Consider the following 24,782-nt stretch of genomic DNA (forward strand, 5'->3'; position numbering starts at 1 on the left):
CTCTTCTAAAACTAAAAGCCAAGGTGTTTGATGTGATGTCAAGGGCTGTTGAAATATGTAATTCATTCCATCTGCTGCCTTTGGTGCGTGAGAACAACGCATTGGTGCCAGCTGCATATGCCTAAAACTGAGAGAGGAAAAAACCTTGGCTATCATTCTGTTTACTCTACTATTTGTGGAGAGCCAGTGAGCCACAATTTCTATTTTATTTTTAGCCTATGTGTCCTGGTTTGCCTGGCAGGCCAAGCCTAGAGGGATATATGCTGCATGTGCTCAAGCTTAGGAGGTTTTCCCTCTATTGCCAATATTTGAGTTCTGAAAATTCATACCCATTCACCAACTTTCTATTGCCATCTGTCTAGGAATTAGGTAGCTTTGGCTGTCTTATTCTAGGTTCAGTAATACAGAATTATTATTCATTTTGTTGCTCCTTGGCTGGTCCAACCAAACTCAGCTATTGGTTATTCAGGAGCTGTAGTTAACAGTGAGTTTAGTGACCTAAATAAATATTTATTAAATAATTGGGGTTTTTAACTACAAAAGTATTCTAATGCTGCATTCCTAAATAAAATGCAAGGTTTGCCAGCATAGCTGTCTAATCTACAAACTCCAGAAGATAAATTATTAAAAAATGTCAGTGCTTCTAGTGAAGGATTAATTGTTACTTTCTTAGCCTTTCTTGTCCTTTAGGAACTTTCCTCTCCTCTCCTCACTTTTTCAATAATTTCTAATACAGCCCATTAGATCTCTGGTATTTGTACTGTATGTGGAGGGAAAATTCAATATATGAAATTATTACTGTGATACATTGTTCTCCAGCCTTTTAGGGAGGCTTACCCTGGGTTGCTTTAGTGCTTTGCCATGTGTTACAGTGGTCCAAGAAGAGGCGAATGAGAATTCCAATTCTCCTTGGCTGTTTTATTCATATAAGTAGCAGTACTTGCCTGAGCATTTTTAAATGTGAAACTTTCAAGTTACAGTTTAATAGAAGGATGAAAAAATTGAATATCAATAAAATATTCCTTTTTTTTCATTTATATGCCAATTATTAAGGAAATAGAAAATTAATCCCATAATTATATTTAGCCTTTTCCCCCTTTCCTGTTATTTATGAACGGTGGTGCCTGGAACATGTGCTGTCTATAATCTATAGCCAAGTGGGTTTGCATATACAGTGTAAGGCCACGTGGTGAGAGATCATGAAAGAATTGTGAAAAACTTACCATTGTTAAAAAAATAAAATAAATGCCCAAATGCTTTTAGGCAGTAAGATGTTTTAATAATCCAGAACACAGTAATAGAGTAGAGCTGCTGGGTCAAAGAACTTTATTTTCTTAATTTTTAAGTGGACAAAGTTGCCCATTCAGCTGTGTACACGCAGATTTGTGGTTGTGCTCTACAGAGGAGAAATAAGAATTGAGTTCCTAAATAACTTCTGTGCATCTGTCTCTCTCCCCATACATAAGCATGCAAGTAGTCTTGAATCAGTGTGCCATTTACAGGATTCAAACTTGCTGTATCCTTAAACAACTTGAATACTTAAGCCAAACCCACTATGTTATGTGAATATAAATTGGGAAGGACAGTTTAATAGCACTTCATAGGTTATTGGATGTTTTTGACTAAAGCCTTCAACGTTGTTTTGAGCTTTGACAAGGGAGGAAATTAGGGCATAGCCTCTGTCACCTGCATCATGCATCCAGTGTTGTTCAGTAGTGACTGAGGAATATGTTTCTGTACTATGTATGGCTAATACAATTACAATAAAGCCAAAAGTATGTGTGTAAAATCTTAATCTTTCCACTGTATCTCCTGCCTGCTCTAGACAGAGCATATGCAGATCCCTACAGCTGTAAGCTCTTTGACATGGTACTTGTATAAGCAGCGTAATAGGGTTCTGTTCTGTAAGTGGGTTCTTACTTGGAACAAACAAGCCCTACTGCATGTGTAGTACTGTACAGGTGATAGGCAGTCATTGCTGCCTCTACGACACTCTGCTGGAGTCTATTTGGAGAGAAGTGAAGATGGATTTATCTAATAGTGCATTTGTGGGAAATTGAATCACAGCAGGTGAACTTTACTTACCTAAGTTGGAACTTAACCAGAAAATAAGAGTTAGATTTCTCCCTTTGCAAATATGCTACAGGATCTTCAATAACTGAGTAATCAGCACAGCTGCTGAATCTCAGTCCTCTTGCAGTGATTCAAAGGCATATTTTAAAAATACTTATTGCAATTAGAAGTTGGATAATATATTCAAACATGACAGCTACAATACTCTTAAGTCAAAGATTTTGGCGTGGGGATTTTTTTATTTGGTGTTGTTGTTGGGTTTTTTGTTTGTTTTTTTCTTTTGTCAGAATGTTACTGTCAAGAAGAGTTTTCTTTTTGTATATTTTTCTTTCAGTGATACCTTATGTAGCTCAAGTACTAAGTTTGCTAGCAGCATGGTGGAAGTCCTGTTTATTAAATCCAGTAGATGGTTTAGGTAGTAAAGCAGCACAACTGCAGAACACAGAAGGTGAGTAGTTCTTAGTACTGCAAGACACCTGAAACAGGAAATGCCAATTTTAGGACTGCCATGACAGCCTTGGAATAGCATCCTTTCATTGATATAGGGTGATTTAATAAATTTGGTGCACTGATCAAATTCACTGAATTATTGAGATTTCTATGTCCATGACAATAATAGCTTCTGGGTTTCTAATGTACTTCAGTATGCCTATACTTTACTGTTTTACTGGAGATTATACAAACCAGACACTGTTTTTGTTACAAAATTTTCTAAAAAAGCAACCAACAACCCCAAAACCACAAGACAACAACAAAACCCCCAAAACAAAACAAAAAATCTTTGTTGTAAAGCTCTGCTCTTTATACATTTAAGAAGATCTAACACAAAATATTTTCTAATAAAAGATGGTTTATTGTATTCTGAAGACATCCATTATTTCCTGTAATAGTTCTTAGAAATCATCTACACAAAATGTCAAACTCTTCCAATATTTATTTAGCTTTACTCTTACTAGAACTATTTTTTTTGTGAAGTAATAGATTGCAAATATAAATCCCAGATGTACTCTCTGAATCTATAAATTGCTCATTGTGAAGAAAATACATGTTTTCTATAAAAATGATGGATTGGTGGAACATAATGGCTTGCTGCTGCTGTTACAGTTAAATTTTATTTGAAATTATTGAACTTCTTACTGTTTAAAGTAGGTACAGCTTCCATAAGGCTAGACAGTCAAGAAAAGTGCACATCTACAACTGAAACAGCGCAGCTATAAAGAATTCTGATGTTACATAGCTCTCATATTTACTTTTATTCTTTTTGCTCTGAAATGGAATGGAAAATGCTGAATGCTCTCTCTTTGGAGAGTATTACACATAGACATGACTTATATATACTTGAGCATTAACTCTCATTGCAGTTAAGTGTTCACAATACAAGTAAAAAATAAGGCAAGTGCAGATGCTATTTTGTTTTCCTCCTACAATGAAGACTTAAAAATATGATTGAATATAATTATGATCTGCAATGACACATGTGATGGAACACATTTGTTTTGAATAAGACAGTTAAAACTAAATTGTATTTACAAGAGTGACAATTGTAAATTGTAGACATATGTTGCCTCCACCCTTTTCGCAGGCAACTTAGCTCAACTGAACTTGTCCCTGGCTCCACTAAAGGAATTGTTTTTAATGGCCAAAGAGGGATTTAATTACAAATAAGTAGGAAGCAGCATTCCATGGCAGCTCCCAAGCTCTCTGATTTCATAGCCAACGTGCATATTTGTAACAGCTTAACTTATCACCACACCTCTTCATCAGTGAGAGGAAGGAATTTGGGTTTTTCATGTATCATGGGATGCTTTAAATAAATTTCATCACAATCTGTGATTCCCACGCTGCCTTGTACTGGTACTTTCCAGAATCATTTGTAGGGAACTCTACACCTACTGCAGCTTTATCAGTTTCTGTCAGTGTCATTATTCCTATTAAAAAATACTAGTGACACTCAAGTTGTCTTGATGATTCTTCTTTGGGAAAGTCTGATTTAAAGAGGTCATAGTACAGTTAATGGACACTAAACTGGTCATTACCTTTCTGAAGTGTCTTAGGGTGGTGACAATTAATGTATGCTCTTGAAGCGCTATTATACCACTATGGATTTTTGCCTCAGGTGGTGAGAAGTGTTATATTGATGAGTGTTAGATGTTGAAGAGCAAAACAAGAGGTGTGCATAGTTAAGAGGGAAGGTGACTCTTAAGATGAACCCTTCTGTGGATTTGAAACTTTGTCTCAGAACCTGAAAGCTGTGATTCTTTCTGGGTAAGGGTCTTTTAAACTGATGGAACACAGCATAAGGGAGATCTGCCAAGTGTAGTCTGACTTTAAAGCAGCCTTTTCAGTAGTAGAGATGAAAGCTTCATTTCTCTGAGCCATGCAGTACGGTACAGGCATGCATTTCTGAGATCTGTTACTGCTTATAGCTTGGAAGATGAACTGTTAAAATGAACTTCAGATTTCTGATTTATTTCACCCCCAACATGCAAGTTCTAGTTATCTCTAAACAGTGGATTATGACTTCAGTCCAAGTTCCCAGTTCACTTAGGAAGGACTTAGGAAGGACTCATCTGTGAAACAAATTCTAAAACCTCCAAGAACATAATTTACTTAGCTTAGAAATTCGGGGTTTGCTGGTGTTGATAGTAAGCACTACAGTTCTTTCTAATGACCTTATTTTTTTAGTAATTTAATTGTTCTCTATATCTGAAAGGAACTGCTCAGTGTGGTAGATCTATATAAGAGAACAGAAAATTCACCCTTGCACCTCTTGTTTACACCAGTAAATCTGGGGAGTCAAAGTTGCTTCAAGGAGTACTGAAATGTAATGAGAAGGATTTAGGTTTTCTCTCTGATAGTGTATTTAACATACAATGTCACACTACTTGGACATACATTTTTCTCTGGTAATAGCTTGTGTAGCTTATGTACTACCACCTGTAAAGTGTGTTGCACTTAAGATTCTGTGAGTAATATTCCAAGTGTACTGATTACGTATATGAGAAACTTAAGGCTTTTTTTTTTTTTATCAGGTTGAAGTGTGCAATGTTCTTTTCTAACCAGAATATTTCCTTTGAGATGTAATTGATAAAGAATGAGAATCCAAAAGTCTTTCGAAGCACTCCTGTCATTATCATCTTTTAAACAAGTAAACTTGCTTAAAAAAAAAAACAACCTAGCATGAAGTTATGGATGTAGATCACCACAGCACAGAATAGAGATACCCAGTCACTTCTTATTAATGGGAAGCGGCTCTGGGCTTTATAGCTAACCATCATCTTGATTTGAATATTACTCAAAGTTTGCTATTACTCTTGAATATACAATCAAATATGAGTACAAATGTATAGGTAACTTACCTTTGTGACCCTGAAGAAACTGATAATGAAGCTAATAGGAGTTCTAGGTGAAGAAAGCAGCTTCCTTGTGGGATTTCTGAATCTATGATTTCTGGATAGAGAAAATTATTCTAACAGAGAATTGGATTTAAGCTGTTACCTGTCTATTTATCTAATATAATTATATTGGTATATATGTGATTTATCTAATATATGAAAAATCTCAATGATTTTCCAGTGTATACTGACAAGGAAGGCACTCAGTATTGAATTTTGAAAGAGGAACACTTGCAAATGGACAGTGCAGGGAAGAAACAGAAGCAGATCGGCTTTTGGACTCTTTCCATATGTGAGACAGTACTCTTTGGAATATATAGCCAAAAGGAATTGGTTGATTTTCTGTCCTTTGGTGTCTTCACAAGAAGCATTAGCATCTTGAGGAGGATAATCTTGATAAATGTAGTTTATGGGGTCTAGTGGGGGAGAGGCAGCAGTGTAAAAGTGCTGTGGTATGTAATATAATCTAATAAAACCATCTCATATGTCCTAAATTTGTGTAGGTCTAAGGTGAAACCATTTCAACTCACTCAAAAGTAGAAAATAATACACAAACATGTTTATAAATCTCATCTCATGCATTTCCTTTATCCTCAATGTTTAAAAGCAGCACCACAGTGCTGGCATTTGGGTTTTGGTGGAGTGGTGGTGTCATATTTGCAAGACACATGAAAATTAAGGAGGATTTAGTAAGTCTGTTCTACCAGTTCTCCTGTGTGGCAGCTCTTTGATTTAGCCAATGAAAAAGCATTCTTAAGAGCTCAGGAGAATCAAAAAGCACATTGCTGTTTTTTGTGCAGGGCATTGCCTTGCATTGGAAAGGCTGGATGGTCTCCTTTCACATTACAAGTTTATCCTTTGAATCCTTTTGCAATTACGCTTTATTAGTGCACCTAGTGGTGTATCGTATCTTCTACATATGTTCTCATAATATTAAATTACTAATTTTATGGAAAACTGCAGTCAGGTGTGTGTGCCTCTGGAGTGCTGAAAAAATTAAGTAGGCAGGATAACAATGGAACTATCTATGTCGCCATCATGCTTGTTTCGCTCTGTGCTTTAATCATCTCTATGGAAGTGAAATATCCTGGAGCAGTTTCAGAGCAACTTGTGTGTGAACATATATTTCCTTCAGCATATCGTTCCTGCTCTGGTTTAGTACCTGGCTTTGTATTCCTTTCAGATTTTATTGTATAATCATAGTTCTTCCCTCCCCCTCTGCAGTCGTTCACAAATAATTGAAGCAAATGTGTTAGGGTTTTGGTGGACCATCTGTTATGTGTGGTACCACATCCCCAACAAAGACAGAGTGGTCTCGTGATAAATAAGCAGATGGAATAAGGACTTTATGTCCCTAAACCTTGGAAAAAACAGCTTTTCCTTTTGTTCCATTTCAACCATGTTGGCTGGAGAAAGTGGTCACTTTTAGCATTTCAAAATTGGTGACAAGTATGTCAGAAGTTCTGGGTAAACAAAACAAGTGATGATAAAAAAACCCCATCAACCTCGTGATATTAGATACTCGTAATTCAAGTCTTAGCCATTTAGTGACTTCTCTGGGCAAAGTGTGTGGTGTTTGAAGTGAAGCAGTAAGCAACTCTGTTCTGCAACCAGCTTTGTTTCTAGAAACATGCAAGAGCAGGTGTACTTTCCCATTGCTATCAGAAAAAATATTTTCATATCAAATGTAAGTGATACCTTAGGGGATTTTGTATTTCAGTCTTTCATTGCTGTTTAATAAGGCTTTAGCCCAACAAGGTTTGCATTTGTCAAAAAGAAGACTTCATGTACTTTGAAATTGCTGTGGCAGGCTTCCAAGTTTGTTTTGAAAACTTGAATTTACATCACTATCCTGATCTCTCTTCTCAGAATCATACCTTTACATACAGGGTGGTTGACCCTAAGACTGATGGGATGAGTTTTCATGGAAAGGAAATCTTTCCACATAACTTGTAGTCAATCCAGCAATACAATTTTAATCTACCTGTTCCCCTTCTTATACTGGGCAGCAGGCATGTGGGAGATGAGCTATGGGATGCTTTATTTTACCGTGAAGGTAGAAGGTAAGTTTGAAATTTCAAGTAGTCTTTGCTTTTTCATCCTGAGTTTCTGTGCTCATGGAAGAACTTCCTTTTACAGTCTGTAGAGAAACATGATGTTCTTCGTAAGTCACTACCAGAGCCCAAGGGTGAGAAATAGGAAAGTCCTCACAGGTTTTTGCTCCAAATCTTCCATTATGCTGCCTCTTTTGAAACATATGCCATGTATCAAGGAAAGGGGAATGCATACTTAGAACTGGAGAAAATTACTGAATGGATTCTGTGTTATATTAGTCATATGTTTTGATATTATGGCATAAACCATAATTTTTTTAGCCAGCCACAGACTAGTAAAGTTTAGGAACTTTAATTAAATATAAAGAGATCTTTAATTACAATGTCCTCTGTAAAAAGGATAGGTCATATTTAGGAATGTTGCTAATTTAGATATCAGAAGAGAAAATCTTCAAGTGTGACCTGCTAAGCATACTATCCACTTGCATTTCACTGTCACGTTTGTGACAGTGAAGCATTTATTTCCCTCTTTGTAAAACAAGTGCTATTACTGAATTCTGCTCTACTTGTATTACTCTTAGTATATACTATTTTCTGTTTACTTCCCATGAATACTTCTCAAAGGTGTTCAGAACGTGCCATCATTGAGGCATACATGTGACTTCATACTTGGAGTACATGTGAAAATTAGAGTCCTGTATCTCATCTTTTCAATGGGAGCACAACCCTGCTGTGCATTCTTTTGGCAATAGCATCAGTTGTATATGAGCTATCCTTTCGGTTTGAAGAAACTGCTAAACACAACATGAGCCCTTGTTTTGCAACTCTGGATTCTCTTAGCTTTTTGTAAGCCCTTTGTACTTGGTCACTTCATAGCTTTTGGTAAGATCCTCAGTTGCATTTCTGTCACTTTGCATCTCCACCAGTGCAAAGCAGTTCTTACACTGGTCTATCCAGCCACCCAAACCAGAATCGCTCATTTTGACTCCGTTTAACAACAAAAGGACAGTGTAGAACATAAATTTTATAAGGTGGATGCTTCTTTTGGCCTCTCTAAAAGCCTCATAGAGCATTTTATTGGCTCTGCAGAGTGCTACTATTTTGCTGAAGTTTAATACATTGGTTTGGGATGTGGACAGTCCCAGCTAAGGGAGAGTTTGTCACTAGAGCAACATCTTTTTTACTGATTCTTGGTATTGCTAAGTAACAAACAAGTTAGAGTCCAAAACATTTGACCACAGTAGCAAATGGATGCCATAAGACCTGTTGTGTTTCTTTCATATCTATTTGTAGAACTGATGTGTGTCACCTTCAACACATTTTCCTTTTTTTTTTTTTTTTTTTCCTTAAAACAATGTTATACTTAAGCTGTGCCCTGGCTCTGGCAATCTAGTATGCTTGTTTTGTTTCTTCAGGTAATAGATCAAACCAACACCTGCAGGACAGTCTCTTTAGATTTGTCAGAAAGTATTCAGCAATCAGCTTCACTCTCCAGTTGATTTCTTGTATTGATTGTATTATTTCAGTACAACAATATGAATGTACCATTTGGTGTTTCTTTCCAAGGTACTCTTTTCTTTGTAGAAGCTCCTTTTATTTCCTTCTAAGTTTAGAGACCTACACTACCTCTAAAACTTCTGAGCACTTGTGAATTTATGCCCACAGTTTTATTAAAAGGGCAGAAGAATTTATGTATTGTTATTCAATAATAATTCAAAGGACTTTGAAGGAAAGGCTTTGATAGTTCCAAAGAGAGAATCATGTGCATAATGACATAAAATATATAAATTTGCTTTAGATTTCTACATGTAGAGCTCAATCTATGAAATGTCACATTTTCCCCCTTTTAATTTTGGGTCTGACCAACTCTTCTGTTTTGTAGTATCTGCACTCATGGCTAATTTCTACAGGAATTTGTCTGTAATGGAGACCTGGAGAATTCTTTTCTCATTTAGTCAAAGTTAATTAGGTTATGACTGAAGTTGTTTGTTATTGTATGCAATGTGCCTATCATAATCTCTAGGCACGTGTACATAAATTAATACATTTAAATGATCTCATTGTCCAATTAAGAGATTTTACCAACCTTCTATTTGCTTCTGCAGCCAGCCCCTCAGGCAAAAGGCTGAATAAATATCTAAGTCCTGCAGCGTGCCCAGAAGGCTCGTAAATGTGGACTCTACCAGAGAATTGGGGTTAGGGAATTTGAGAGAACCTTGCCATTGGGCAATAAAACATGTATCTGGGGTTGTTGGTGAGAGTGCATCAGCTGACCTCGACTTCAGAGTAGGAGAGAGGCTCATTTAATATTTCTGGGATTTGTAACTCCAAGCAGCATATTGAAAGGTGGTGATTTGCACTGTTAAAATACGATGCTGCTGTAGGTTGTGGGATTTTTCTTTTGTTTGTTTGTTTATTTTGCTGCCAAGCTGTCAGAGTACATGGTATTTTTTTACTTTTTCCACCTGGAATACCAATGTAGTACTTTGGGAAAAAGTCATCAAGCCCAAATATAGGGATGACTACTTATTTTGCAAAATGTAACTTTTTTAAAAATTCAAGCCTATGTGTGGCATTTATGATATGGTATTAGTAGAACAAGGAAACAAAGCAAAAGCTTGATGGTTATTTCCCCAGACATGATAGAGTATAGTGCAAATGTAACAAAAGGAAAAGGAGCTCGTTATTTGTGTTGCTTTTTCAATTATTAACATGCAAGTTTGTTCTTATTTTGGCTTGATATCTTCTTGAGGAAAAACATAAAAATTGAGCTCAACTCTTGCAAATAATCCTAGCAGAAAATAACAGAAAAACCTTTCCCGTGCTTACAGTAAGCTTATATACATTCTAGGTGTTCAGTTTAAATCAGTTTTTTTAATGTGGTTGACTAGATATATGGCAGAAGAGATGGAAGGAATGTGATACTGAGGAATCTTGCCCTACTAAAAATTCTAAAATTACTAACAATTCTAATAAATTTTTTCTTTGAATAAGAAATAGTATGGCAATATTATGAAAACTTGCTAATCACTCTTTAGTGCAAAAGTGCTTTTGACGACCTGAGGGGACAGCAGTGAAGTAGAAAGAAAGCAAGAAAACTCCGTGAAAGTCCTTGATTATGGGGAACATGACCTGCTGGACATATTTGTAATGTGGTAAACTGCCTCTTGTGTTTTTGAGGCTAATGGTAAGTCGTCTTTTGATGGCCAGGGAAAGCTTACTGACTGGACATAGCTCCTTTAATTTATTCCAGTTACTCTAGAGGTTAATACAATTTGGTGTCCTTCAAATATGTATGCAAATTCTTATTGTAGTACAATCTGGTGATGGAATAAATAGAAAAACAGAGAATTTTTAATAAAGAAAATTTAAATCAGAAAGTACTTTGCATTGACCTGGGTAAGTGATAAGAATCTTACTGATTTTACTTGTCTGGGAATAAGTTCTGTGTGGAAGGTTTTTGTGCCTTTCTAGCAACTTTTTTTTTTTTTCATCCATACTATCTTAAAGGAAACAGGACATTGATTATTCAGGGCCAAATTATAAAAAAATGACAACTTCAGAGATTTCTTGTAGTGCTTGTCATGGTGGAGTGAATAGTATTTGGATTAGGTTTTTGAAACTAAAAGGTTGGGGTTTTTTTCTGTTGATTACTCTTGGCAAAAAAAAAAACAACCAAACTATTCAATAAGTCAAGTTGTTCTTTTGCCCCTACCAGACAGGATAGTGCTTTTTGGTTACTAGAATCTGACCATAGTAGGACAAGTACTGATGGATTTGGAAAGATCAGAACTCCTACAAGGTATTCATGAAAGGCCATTTCTTCCAATCCCTGGAGCTTGAAACAAGAGAAGAGTGTAAAGTTGTAGAAAACTTCTCAAAGCTCAAGCTTACTTTTGAGATTAGGAACGAGTAAATCACTGGTAGTAGAAAGAGATAAACCTTTAGTGCTTCAAAAGTGAGCAATACACCTTTCAAATAGGTGAAAAAAAAAAAAAGTCTAATGTTAAATGACATGTAGTGCTTATTTGGCACATAGAATAACTAAGTTCTATCTTGGTATTTTGGGGCAAGTTGAAAGCTGGAAAGCAATTTATCTCATTTCCCGAAGAAGTAGAGAGTCTGATTTTGAAGTGACTCCTGCAGAGGTCAATATCTGATTACAATTCTGAAAAATAACAGGGTTCAGTTGCTTTCTTTAAAACTTAGTCTATTTCCTGAAATGATGCTGGAAGAAATATAATATGGGATTGAACTCTCATTATGAAAACAAGACAAAATATGGACATAGAAAGCAGTAAGGAAATACTTTTTTTTTCATTTGAGCCTTGAAATTTTTAAATACTTGTGTTATTAAAAAAAAAATGAATTTGAAACTTTATTAAAGAGAAAAGGGTGAATCCAACTTACAAACATATTAAGCAGAAATCTTTTTAAAAACCCCAAACCTTTGGAATTTCAGCTGTGAGCCCAAGTTTCAAGGGGGGACTTTTTGCCAATGCTGAAATTCTTGTCTAGGAAAAAGTGCTAGTTTCCTGGGATTAGGCTTTCCTCTGAGAGATCTTAAAATATTTAAGTGTGCTAACCATTATGAGGAGAAAGTCAGTGACATCAGAAATAGATATAAAAAAAATACATATGTGCCTTTTGGAAAATTCTGGAGGTTTTGTTATACTATGTGACTATCTCCTGCTGCAAACAGCTCTGTTTGGCTTCTGAGTGAGTGAACTGCTATGAATAATTGTATAAGTACTACATTACTGTTGGATTCAAAAGAGGGCTCTGATTAAGCAATACAGAGGTAGTTGTGATGTGCAAATGATTTTAAGGGTTTTCTCTCCTAAATCTTGATTATTTTTTTTCCAGTCTGTTTGATTTTTGTTGGAGTACTTGAAACTTACCTGAGGTGAATTCATTTGGTTCCTGTCATAAAGTGTATCTTAGTCTCTCTGCTGAAAACATCTGCCATGTATTTCACTGAAACCCCAGCTGAGTGTGCAAACGTGGTATACAGTTGATTCATGAGTAAAAAGTATTATAAATACTATGGAGTAGACTTCAAATGCTATTTATAGTACTAAGGGAATTTTTTATTTATATTAAATACTTCCTTTTCAAAACACATGGATTTTTTTAATGACCTTTGAAGCTTGGAATTGATTCCATACTGCATTTCTTACCTTCCAAGTGAAAAAGTTTTCTGTTGCCCTAAAAAATAGCAAGATCTGGTAGCATGCTATGAAAAATTATAGTGGTACAGTGTTTCACGTATTAACACCTTTTGTACTTACCTGTAGAAGAATAGTGCTTGAATAGATGTCTTCAGGTTCAGTTTCAGAACATAACACTTTTCAGAACACTGATATGCTTTCATAAATGGCATTGAATATGGTGAGTATATACAGCTTCTCCAACAGAACAATATTTTGAAATATATTCAATATTTATTCTAATATTCTGAACTCAATACTCAGCATGCAGTAATCCAAATCATAAAATGCTAGTGTGATTTTTAGCTCGCTGTCTATTTTGAAAGTTATGTTGATTCTATTTTCTCATTATTCTACAGAGGATTGTTTTAAAAGAACATCTTTCCCTAAAAGTCTACTTTCTGTTTTCATAAGCTAAACTGATACTTTCTACTTCATGCTGTGCCTCACATATACAGGATTCATGATGCTTTAGGAACAGTAGTTCAAAAAATATTGACATGGCCAAAGGTGTTAGGTTTCTTTTTCTATAAGGTAGTGGCTGTTTTCTGCAGAACATTCCTTACTTTGGAGGAAGTTGCTTCTGAGGAAATATGAAGGCCATGGGCTTGTATCACTTTTAGTCCCCCATGGATGATTTCTGTAAGTGTAGATTATAAAGATGAGGTGATGAGCACCTTTCTAGTGGAAACCCAGGTAACATGCAGTCCTCTGGAGCTGAAATCCCTCATCCTGGTGAGACAGACCTGAAAGTTCAATAGCAGAAAATCAGACTTAGCAAAACACCTAATTCAGAGTAATGTTTCATGTACAGAGTTGTTCTGCTTTAAAAGGATGAGTGAAGACCCTCAACTTTTCTAGCGAAGTCTTTTCCACCAGCCTTTGAGTCTGATGACTCTTGTAAGTTTGTGGAATTAAGTATTAAATACATTTTCTTCAGTTATGTATCTCTGTCCCTACACTAGTGTATTCTGATATGTTCACTCTGTCAGTTGATAATTTTGCTAAATATTGCCTGATCCCAGATTGTGTCTCTAGCAATGACAATGTATGTGAATGAAGGAATAGGTGCAATTCAGTTTGTGCTTGCTGTTACTGAAGTACCTTAATAACAAGTAATTTAGTTAATAGTATGGAATAAAAAGTGACTGAACAGTAACTAATTTATTGTTTGTAATACAGTTATATGATTAACCTGGCATAAATGGAAGAAGACAAGAGAGGTATTTTGTATTAGTATTATGAATTGCCTCAGCCTTGATATAAACATGGGAGAATTACCTTTTATCTTTTTGCCTGTTGAGAAAAGATTAAATATTTCTGGTGTTGTTCTGTAGAACATCCAATTTTCCAAATAAGGAAATGAAAGACTCATTTTTCCAAGGGTCAAAATTAGCAAAAGCATAATAGAAACCTGCTTTCTTGGACAATGACACTTGGGTCTAAGGCAAGGAAAGAATAATGCAGATGTTTTTTTAGGTATGACTGGGCTATTTCTCAGCCTAGGAGAAAGATGATGATATTTTCTTATTTTAAGGAGAATCAAGTGGAATAATAAGTTGCACTAGGTAAGCAGATAGAAAAAACTTGTAGAGAACTAGTCAACATAACATTTTAAAACACGTATGTGTGTTGTAAATTTTTGGAAGAAGTTTAAAATCGAAATTTAAAACTGAAAGCTCAAACTTCAAATCTTGTAATGTTTTACCAGTTGTATTTCCTATTTTTCACTAATGAAGGTGAGGAGAGTAAGAAAAACATAGTTGGTATAGCTTGTTGAAATTTTATATAGGAATTTGCCTACAGTCAGAAAGCTATTTTTTTACTCTAAGTTAGTAAAATATATTAATATCCAACTAGAGTGTTATTATGTTTTGCGTTTCATGTTACTGTACAGCAAGGAAATTGGTAAGCAAAAACAATGAAATGTCTTTTGTAAACTCCTAGCTGAAGAGCCACTAGGGACGAGAATCACAAAATCATTCAGACTGGAAGGGACCTTGGAGGTTTCTAGCCTGGCCTCCTGCTCAAAGTAGATTTAGCTATGAGGTCACCTCAGGATCATCAGAGCTTTGTCCAGTTGGGTTTTGAAAGCCTCTAAGGATGGAGGTTGTATAACCTCTCTGGGTCCTCTGCTCATTTATTTTTGTAATGACTTTTTTCCCTTTGTATCTCGTCAGAATAATTAAATTAATGTCTGCTGTCTCTAATTTTTCTGTTGTGCCCCTCCTGAACTTTCTTGAATTTATTGGTATGATTTCTGTACTGGAGAGTTCAGGACTGGATGCAGTAAGTGCAGACAGTCTGACAAGAGCAAAGAAGAAGAAGCGCTTCCCTTGAACAACTGGCTATGCTGCTGTTGATACAGCCCAGGATGCTGTCAGCCTTCAGTGCTGCAAGGACACACTAGACATGCATATCGTGATGTCCACTAGGCTCTTAGAATCCTTTTCTTTTCAGTAGAACTGTTCTCCAGCCAGTCTGTTCCCTGGCTGTATTGTTGTTTGGGTTAGTCCCTCCCAAGGTAAGTAACTGGCATTTATCCTTCTTGAATTTCATTACATTCATCCGTTGTTCCAGCTAGTCTAGGTCCCCTTGAATTTATGCAATTTCTCCTTGGCCAAGATCAGCATTTGGGAAGATTCTTTGTCTCAACTTACTTGTATGTGTGTAAATGAAAGAGAAGTAATTGCATCTTACTGCTTCTGGTTACCTGGAAACGGCTGAGTCAGTAAGGCAGTAAGAACCATCATTGGTCAGTAGATGTTAATAGCAGGTTTGTAGCACTTCTTTGCATCAAATACTTCTGAGCTTCTTGCTGCTGGTGGTGATAACTGGTAGAGTGTATGATAGCAGTACTCCCTTCCTGATAGCTTTCTATCTGCAAATGTTGATTCATGAAGAACAGATGTTCTTTGCATTCACATCAGATGCATTCCTTCCCCAGAAGGGAGCTAGCTCTGTGGTTAATCTCTGAATACTTGTATGATATGTCCATGCATGTGCCTCCCCTTCCCTCATTTTCTCTTCCTAAAGCAAGAAGTTAAAAATTCTGTTAAGAATGAGTTTGAGTTTCATATTTGTTGAGGAGTACAGCAAATCTCCCAGATAAAGCAAACGTGCTGCATAAGCCTGGATACTGAGGGTAAATTTCTCCTCAGGGAATGGCAAAACCACATGTTGAGGAGAGAGTAATGGGTATCTTGAGACTGTATAATTTAGTAGTCTTGCATAAGGTAAGATAACATGCTGGTTATTTTTAGTTCTGACAATAATTTGGTAGTTATGTCTCTCCTATGCATTTAAACTGTGAGATAAGTAAGAGTTGTTTTGCACCAGATGGTCTAAACTACTTGACATATCAAGTTAGAGGAAAAAGTCAATCCATATACTTGCTTTTAACCTCTGATACAGTAGGTGTTGTCCTTTGGAATGTACCACTAAACACCTCTTCTATCTATAATGCTATTGTAACAGTGAGTCAATTCACTGTGCAGTTTTTATTCTCATTTTCTTTTATGATTTCTGAACTGAAAGTGACTTCTATGGAATTTTTTAGAGCTTTAACAGCAACTTGTAGATGATTATTGCCAGAGGTACTGCGGAGTTCAGTAAGTTTGGTTGTTTCTCAAATCTCCACAATTCTCACGTGGGTTAAAAACTAGTGCAGTACGCATGCAACACGTAGAACACAGCTCACTTACTGAAACAATGGACTGCACGATAATGCATGTTAAAGAGTATTTTTATAATTCTTTTAGGAACTATTTGTAAGGTGCTTAAAATGTGAAAGATAGTTTTATCTATTTCCTGGATGAAAGTATTATGATGTTACACAGAGAAGTGGTTAGACACTTAAAAATTAATATAATGGATTAATGCCTTTAACATGTAAGATGTGAATATTCATCCAGTTTCTATATTTTTTTTTAATTCTCCTACACAATTTCACTGAAACTTATTTCTCTCTGATAGCTGTATTTTCCTTTAAATCTAAAGAACCCTTTTATTGGGCTGTCGAATCAGCATCATTTTTTGTAGTGTTGAAAGTGACATCATGTTCCTGTCTTCTCTCTTTATATGGAAAGAAATCACTTTGTAGTGGTACATGAAAGGCTGCAGATCTTTGAGCTTGGATGTGTTTAGTACAGTTGATATCCCTAAGCTAACTGAGGATGGGGATGAAGAATGCCCATACCCACAGTTATGAGAATATCTTACCCTCAGTTAACAGCTGAGATCCCCTACTGATTTATTACTAGGGTGAAAAAGAAGTTTGCAAAAAGTCTTGAGACAGAGATGCAATATTTCTATCTCCAAAAGTTGAAGGTAATTGAACTAGAGAAGTAGAGTTGGGTAGGTACTCAGTATGCTCAAATTCCCTTCAGAGATGAAGCTTTCCCCTTTAACTGGTAGTCTAGATCCACAAAGGGAGGTGTTCTTCAAGACATGGGGCCTAAGGGTAGCGTGGTATTAGCACAGTTTCCCTAAATTTGCACTGTCAAATCTATTGCCCAGCTTCAGCCTAAATCTGGCTTCTAGCATAAGATGCGCTCTAAACTTGGAGTCTTTTATGAACTATTTAAGTGCTGTGAACCTAGACAACTTCCATATGTTCCAGGAGGAGCTGAGGCATCTGCTTTTTGTGAAGGTGTTGTAGATTGCAGAAGGGAATGAGCATCTCAGTTCCATGACAGTTTAGGGTGTAAGGAAGAACATTGTCTGACTGGGATTTGAGATGAAACTCTGCATGAGCAGGTGACTTTAAATAGATTTTACAGAGACATGAGCAAAGTACATTCTGTAGTAAAATGCATGAAATGGGAAGGCTAGAATCTGAATTAAGTGGGGAAAATAGTTAATACCTGCTGTATATGTGCCAATGAAGATGGGCATTTTTTTCTTTGGTTACTCAGAAGTTATGATCCATGTAATTGTATGTTGTTGCCTGTATTAGGGGGTGGTAAATGCCAAGTAACCTTGAGGAAGGAGAAGAAACAATGCAAAAGTCAAACTGGGCAGACTGCTTCCAGAGGGAAGGTGGTCTCTAGGGAGAAATATACTGGCTGTTAGGCTGAAGCACAAAGATTCTGTGCTGTTTTAGGCTGGAATCCCATTGTCAATAAATATGTAAATAATTACACTGCCTTGGGGTGTATAGCTCCACAGTGTTGTGTGAATACATAGCAGTAACTGTGCAGCTCCATGAGTAACAATGCAAGGTATCCATCACCTTTTGCTGTCAAACTGCAACACTCACAGGACTTGTCTCCCTTGTTCACATACGTGCTCTGAGTCTGCTCAGTCCCATCTGCTGTCTCTAGTGACAGAATGTTTGCTGTTTGTTATACCTATTGATTTGGTTTACCCCCCAGAATGAGGCGATGACCCAACTTCAGGATTCTCCTGTGTGATGAATATTATTGTTTATTAATGCAGCTCTTGCCTAGGGACAGTGTATCTGTTAAAATCCAAAGGAAGTAATGAGAGAGTTTACATTTTGAGGTAAACCTGGGTGGCTGTGCACCATTAGCTCAATGCACTAGTTGTCTTATAAAACTCCTAGTAATGATGAGTCCAGTCTGAAGGACTCATTTGCTGCCAGCAAATGAGCAGAAATGAAGCTTAAAGAGGGGAAGATTCAGGTTGGACATTAGCAAGTTCATTCCTGTGGGGGTGGTGAGATGCTGGAACAGATTGCCCAGGGAGGTTATGGGTGCCCCCTCCCTGGAGGTGTTCAAGGCCAGGTTGGATGGTGCCTTGAGAAACCTGATCAAGTGGGAGGTGTTCCTGCCTGTGCAGTGCGGTTGGAACTAGCTTGTTTTTAAGGTCCCTTCTAACCCTAGCTGCTCTATCATTCTATTAAATATTTTCATGACGTCCATTTTTTTAATAAACTGTTCCATGTTTCTGTTTCTTCTAACTGAATGGACATGTTTAAATTTGGGCTGGTTATTTTTCTTTAATATGGCTACAGACAAGGTTCCTGGAAGTGTTTCCTCATTCATCGGAAATGTATCAAGGGCAATCACTTATATAAAATCATAGAATCATACCATAAAATGGTTTCAGTTGGAAGGGGTCATCTAGTTCCAACCCTCTTCCCCTTTCACTAGTCCAGGTTGCTCCAAGTCCCATCCAGCCTGGCCTTGAGCACTTCCAGGGATGAGGCATCCACAGTTTTCCTGGGCAACCTGTGCTGCTTTCTCACACCCTCACACTTGCATCTGATAACTGAATAATTCACATGTATCATATTGTGTATAACATGATTCTTCTGGGTAGCATCAGTTTTGGAATTTTGTGTTGATTTTTTAAATTTTATTTGGTTTTTGGCACTGCATAATTGAGAGTGGAAACGAAAAAGATAAAAGCTTTATGTAACTTCAATGTTAAATGTCTGTTAAGAGTCTATCCTGGTAAACTGAAATGAAATTTTAAAACCAATTTTCATATTTCTTTCTAAAGAAAGTGTGGAAGAAATGTCTACAGAATCAGATACAAACAGCTTACCAGTCCTGTGTGTCTATGGCAAGTTCTCCCTTGCTTTACAAATGATACACCTTATTATAGCTACAATTAAATTTTAGTGTCAACTGTTGTAAGTAAAGACTCATTGTCATTGCTAGTAATTTATGATACCAGACCTCTTAATTTTTTTTCTTATAGGTACAGTATGCCTTATCTACTGTTCCTATGATCACTTGCAATGGATTTTTACAGATATTTAACTTATGCTTTTTATCATAAGAACGAACAATTTAGAGGCTTTTTTTCTTATACACCATAAGGTTTTAAATTAATTGCCAATGCAGTTACAGTTCTGGAGATGAGTATTTAGTAATTGTCAGCTTGTAATGACATAACATGAAAATTCCATCTCTTACTTGATCAAGTAAGTATACTAGATAGCTTTCATTATGTATTTTAAGAATTTGTATTGCTAGTGGTATGTTTTCAGGATTAAGTGTTTTAACACAGCATATCAGGGACAAATGCATTTGTATTTTGTAAGCCTTCCAAATTCCATGGGTGAAATGGTAACCATCAAAACACCAGTCAATGGAGAATAATACAGGCAACAGCTGTGTCTGTACTGCAGAAGTACAAGGTGCACCTTAGAACTAAATGTGCTGTTTCTCCATTTGTTCCTTTGCATTTCTGTGCAAGGAAGTTGGTCATGTTAGCTAGGGGTTAGGGAGCAGCAGGTTCTCCACTCTGGATGTTTAGGAAGCAGAGACTGCAGAGACACCTGCCCTGAAGCTCAGATCTAGGTTAAACTGTAAGAATGTTCGTGCATCTGGTCTTGGTTGGTCACATCTTGATCAAAGTAAAGCAAGAAAGGACAGCTAGCTGACTCACTTATTAGGAAATGTCTGGGCACAAAAAAAACCCCACAAAAACAAACAGAGCATTTGTCTGTATTTCTTGAATGACAGGCAAAAGCACCTTTTGCTTCAGCTTTTTAGCTGCTGCTCTGGCCCCAGGTAAAGCAGTGTTGAGATAGTTTGTTTGTGGGTTTTTTTTGTTGTTTGTTTTTGTTTTGTTTTATTATCATCCAAAACCAGCCCAAATGAAAATGCTTCTATCTGAAGTGGATGATGGGAAAGGAACAGTGAAAGGAGATAGCTGTCCTCACGCTACTCTTTCAACTTGTTGTTGGCAATATGTATACTGTAAGGAAATGGAAGAAAGATATATAATGTTAAGAGATAAGAAAATATAATACTATGGGGGAAATAGTATAGAATAACTGTTGTATGACTGTGTAAGAGTCACAGTCTTTCCTTTTCCTTGTCCATTTTGATATAGGTATTGGTAGACTCATAGGCTCCCAGCCAGTCAGTCCCCAGCCTGTGCTGCTGCTTGGCATTTATTACTAGTAATAACCACCATATTTTTGTTGTGCTTCCTGTGCCATTACCTCTATGACAGAATCAGCACCACATCATCTAATTAACTTCCTATGCTCATCCTGTCTCTCTTGCATATATTTGCTATTTTGGTCCAGAAGATGCTAACCTGGAGTATGTGTCTCTTTCATGGACAAAGAAGTTCAGAGAGTGATCAGAATGGAAACATCCTTCCACTCCTTTCCCCTGCCTCAATTCAAATGTTGAAAAAAAAAAAAAAAAAAAAGAGGAAACTTTTTTGTGGTAGTAGCTGCATTATTGGTAACAAATGTAGTACTGCTCTGATTTGAGGCTCACTGTTTTGGATTGTATGTAGTTCTTTTGAACAACCATGTAGCTTTTTTTAGACATTGTTTTGTCAGTAAGCAGGTGACTTAAATGACAGCTTTCTTTATGGATATGCAATCAGGCCTAAAGGAATGTGAGAAAGCCATAAGAGAAGATTTCTTGTCATCTGTCAAGACTTGTCAAAGTAAAATTAGCAAGTGGAGAAAGTATGAAATTACATATTTAGCCAAAAGAATGAAATACAAAAATTATAGAAATATATATTGATATGTATACAGAAATATATAGCTCTACAAATTTCTCCAAAACACTGGGGGGAAGGAAGATGTAAACTGAAGCTTGCAACTGGTTCACAAAACTGTCAGATTATATGGGAGTCTCTGAAAACTTACTTTTGTCGATCAGGATTTTTAAAAATTGGCAGTGTCAACTTGTCTTTGACTTTAATAACATCTAAATATTGACTTCATGGATTCAGAATTAAGCAAAAGGTGTTTATAATTACACAAACTAATATGCCATAGTAATAGGGTGATAAAGTCTTCCATTATGCCAATATTAAAGTGGGAGTGAATTGCTGTCATGCCTGTAAAGAACTGAGTGAATATTGCCAACTATTGGTAGATTAACTGAAAGCATTACTCCCACAACATGTGTATTAACATGCCATGTCTGGGAGGCAACATATTTGAGCTTATAAAATTGGCATAGAGGATGAGACAAAATATAGCCAGGTGCATTGCCAACTGCATTATTGCTTAAGCTACACAAATCTTAGAAATCAGTATTTTATTCAGTGTAATTCCATCTGATGGAATTAAAAGAAACAAGAAAGAAAATATTTTTGTACACAGGAGGCCTCTAGCTAAGGCTAGTGGCATAGGAAACCTGTCTTGCAGTTTGGAAATGACAGTGTGCTTTAAATGGAGTTACTGCAGGAATAGCTGCTCATGAGTTAAGCTCTCAGCCTTACATACAGCTGAAGTTTACTTTCAGGACTGGGAGTTTTATTTTCAGGCTCACTGGGTATCAAAATGGGGCATGGGACTGGTGGTTACCTTGCCAGAAACAGGACAAATTTACATTTTACTTCTGTTAATTCCAGGGCTGTTTGGGGTTTGTCTTTTTGTTTGTTTGTTTATTTGAATTTGGAATGGAAATGAGTATCATGATCATAGAGGACACCAGGCTGACAGCTCTGAAAACAGAACCCTTCTGCTTATCAAGAGTGTTAATGTACCTTATTTGCAAACTGGAGAAGATCCCATCTGTGGGAAGCATAGCTTTTTCCTCCTCTGGGATCTGTGGTTATGACTAATGAGAAGTGCACCCTGGATATGACCTTCTACTCTCCTTTGCTTATTGTGGTAAGAAAGACTTGAGGACTTGAGTCTAAAAGTTGATTTCATGGATGCTCCCATTCACACGTATTTGTCTGAGTTGTTTTGGGTTTGAACTATTGTTTTCGGACACTGTGGAAGTTCAGCTTTTGTTTACTGTTCTTCGAGTTGTTCTAGATTAGCCTGATGGAGTTCAGTGGTTTAGGAGCAAGTTAAGTAGCTTTGCTGGGAGCTTAAGAAATCATACTTTTTCTCAAATAGCCAGGACAAAAAGAGAGGTCAGTAACTTCCACACTGAGAAGTGTTTGAAAAGATATCTAAATATTTTGCTTACCATACAGTGTTGAGAAATAAGAAACTGTAGGAATACTTAGTATTAGAATGAGCCAATATCAAATAACCTGAATCACCAGCATATGAAGGTAACAGTTCATTGAGCTTTAAACAAAAGTTGGGTTGTAGTAATCTTTTCTAAAGGAATTCATACAAGTCCTGCATTGGTAAATCCTACTACACACTGACCACAATGCTTTGCTCTAAGATTCTAGCATATGCAGGTATTTGATCTGTATCTGACTCTTCTAGGGAGGATTGCTTCAAACAGGTGGCTGTGGTCTTTCATGTCCCCTGCTTAATCTCTTGGAACATTTTGCCTTTGATTCTCTATGAATGGTTGACTGCATCTGCATGCAGTGTGATAATCCCCACCCTGGTCCCATCTCCCCCAGGGAGATCTGTTTAGTCAAAATTGTGTTCTGAATTGTTTGACACTGGAAGCCTAAACAAAGGTGATGAAACTTAAATTTTGCAGGTTTCCAGAATGAAGTAGTTGAGAAAATGGTCTTAGGAAAATTTTGCTTCTAGCTGAAGCAATCTCATTGTCTTTCAGAACATGCTCAGTGTGGATCCGTACTAGACCAATTAATACAACCTTCCTGTTGCCAGTATGGAGCTGCATGTTTTTGTTCTCATCTGTCTTGCTACCTCTAGTGTTGTCCAATGTAATAGCAAATTAATAACAAAGAAGTGAGAGATTTGAACTGCACATACACTTGTAGCCTGGTGTTGTTTTGTCGGTTTTGTTTTTGTTTTGAAGCTGATATACTGCTGTCAGGAAAACACATGTGAAGTAGCAGGAAAAGCCTCAAGCAAAAGAAATATCTTCCATTAAATGAAAAAAACCCCACCACCACTAAGCCACAAAAGCAAGAGACCTCTTCTGAAATCAAAGCTGCCAACATTTCATTTGAAAAACTGAATTTTGTACTTTTGTAAAGTCTTTACAATTGGCAGCATTTTTTTAATTACAAATATAAAGTACCATTTGTGGTAGGGCAGAGGAGGTTGTGGCAGAGGTCGTAAACACTAATGCAAAGTAAAATCAGTCACAATTTTTTTTTTCCAGTGAAATGGTGTGCATTACTTCAAACTGTTGTTGTACCAATTAATGTATTTTGTAAAACATTCTGACATACTCTGAGAGTCTGGAAGTCCAAAGGGTTGTACATGTCTCATATTAAAACATTTTGCAGATGTTACTGACAAAATTAAATATTCTCTCCTGTTTCTGAAATGTGTTTGTAGACGCTTTAATTAGATCATATTTTTCCCTGAGTATTTCATTTCCTTTAAGGCTTCTGTTCTATGTGGTTAGATATACTCTGCAGGCCATTAAAATATCTAGCAGTGAAGATAGATTATGAGCTTCTATTCTTAGGATGGCTAGACTAAATGTACTCTTTGCCATGTTCTCTTAACCTGAGTGGTGGCAAATACTTTTTTTTTTCCCTAGGGTTTTTCCTCCCCTTCCTTCCTGAAATCATATACATATATTTAATCAACTAGATAAATAACAACTATGTTATATAACATATATAACTATATGTTAATACATTAGTGAAAACTTAATCTCCTGTAGACATGCAACTGATCTGCAGTTTCATTTTAGTTTTTTATAAGCTCTGGCAGACTCTCAGCTCTTTCAGATTTTATTTCCTACCATTTTTTGAATGAATGATACTTACTTTATTTTGGAAAAAATACACAAGGGTGAAACTGCTGTGATGGTTGTAACCAGGCTCTTTTCAGGGTTGTAAGTCTACTTAATTGAAAGTAGCTTGGGTAACTGAAATTTGCTGTGCTATGGTATGATGCCACACACTGACTGCCTCTGAGGCATGTCCTAGGTGTTCTGTCTGGCTCCCAGGTCTGCCTGTGTTCCTTGACAGCAGCTTCGTGTGTAAGGACGAGCAGTGTGGTCTGTCCTGCAGGCATTTAGTTGCCAGTGGACTTTAACTTCAGCTTGTAAAGCTGAATTCTTTGCCTTTAGCTGACTGGTCTGTGGAGCAAGATTACAGGGCTTACACTGGAGCACACCTGCAGTGCAACATAGATACTCTCAAGAATGTAATCTACACCTGAGTTAAAAAATCAACAAGAAGTCTTTAAGCATTTCTAAATGTTAAGGTTTATCCTGCTTTGTCCATCCTTTCTTGTTTCTGATGTAGAT

This window comes from Apus apus, chromosome 6 (genome assembly GCF_020740795.1).
Source record: "Apus apus isolate bApuApu2 chromosome 6, bApuApu2.pri.cur, whole genome shotgun sequence".
Classification (NCBI taxonomy): Eukaryota; Metazoa; Chordata; class Aves; order Apodiformes; family Apodidae; genus Apus; species Apus apus.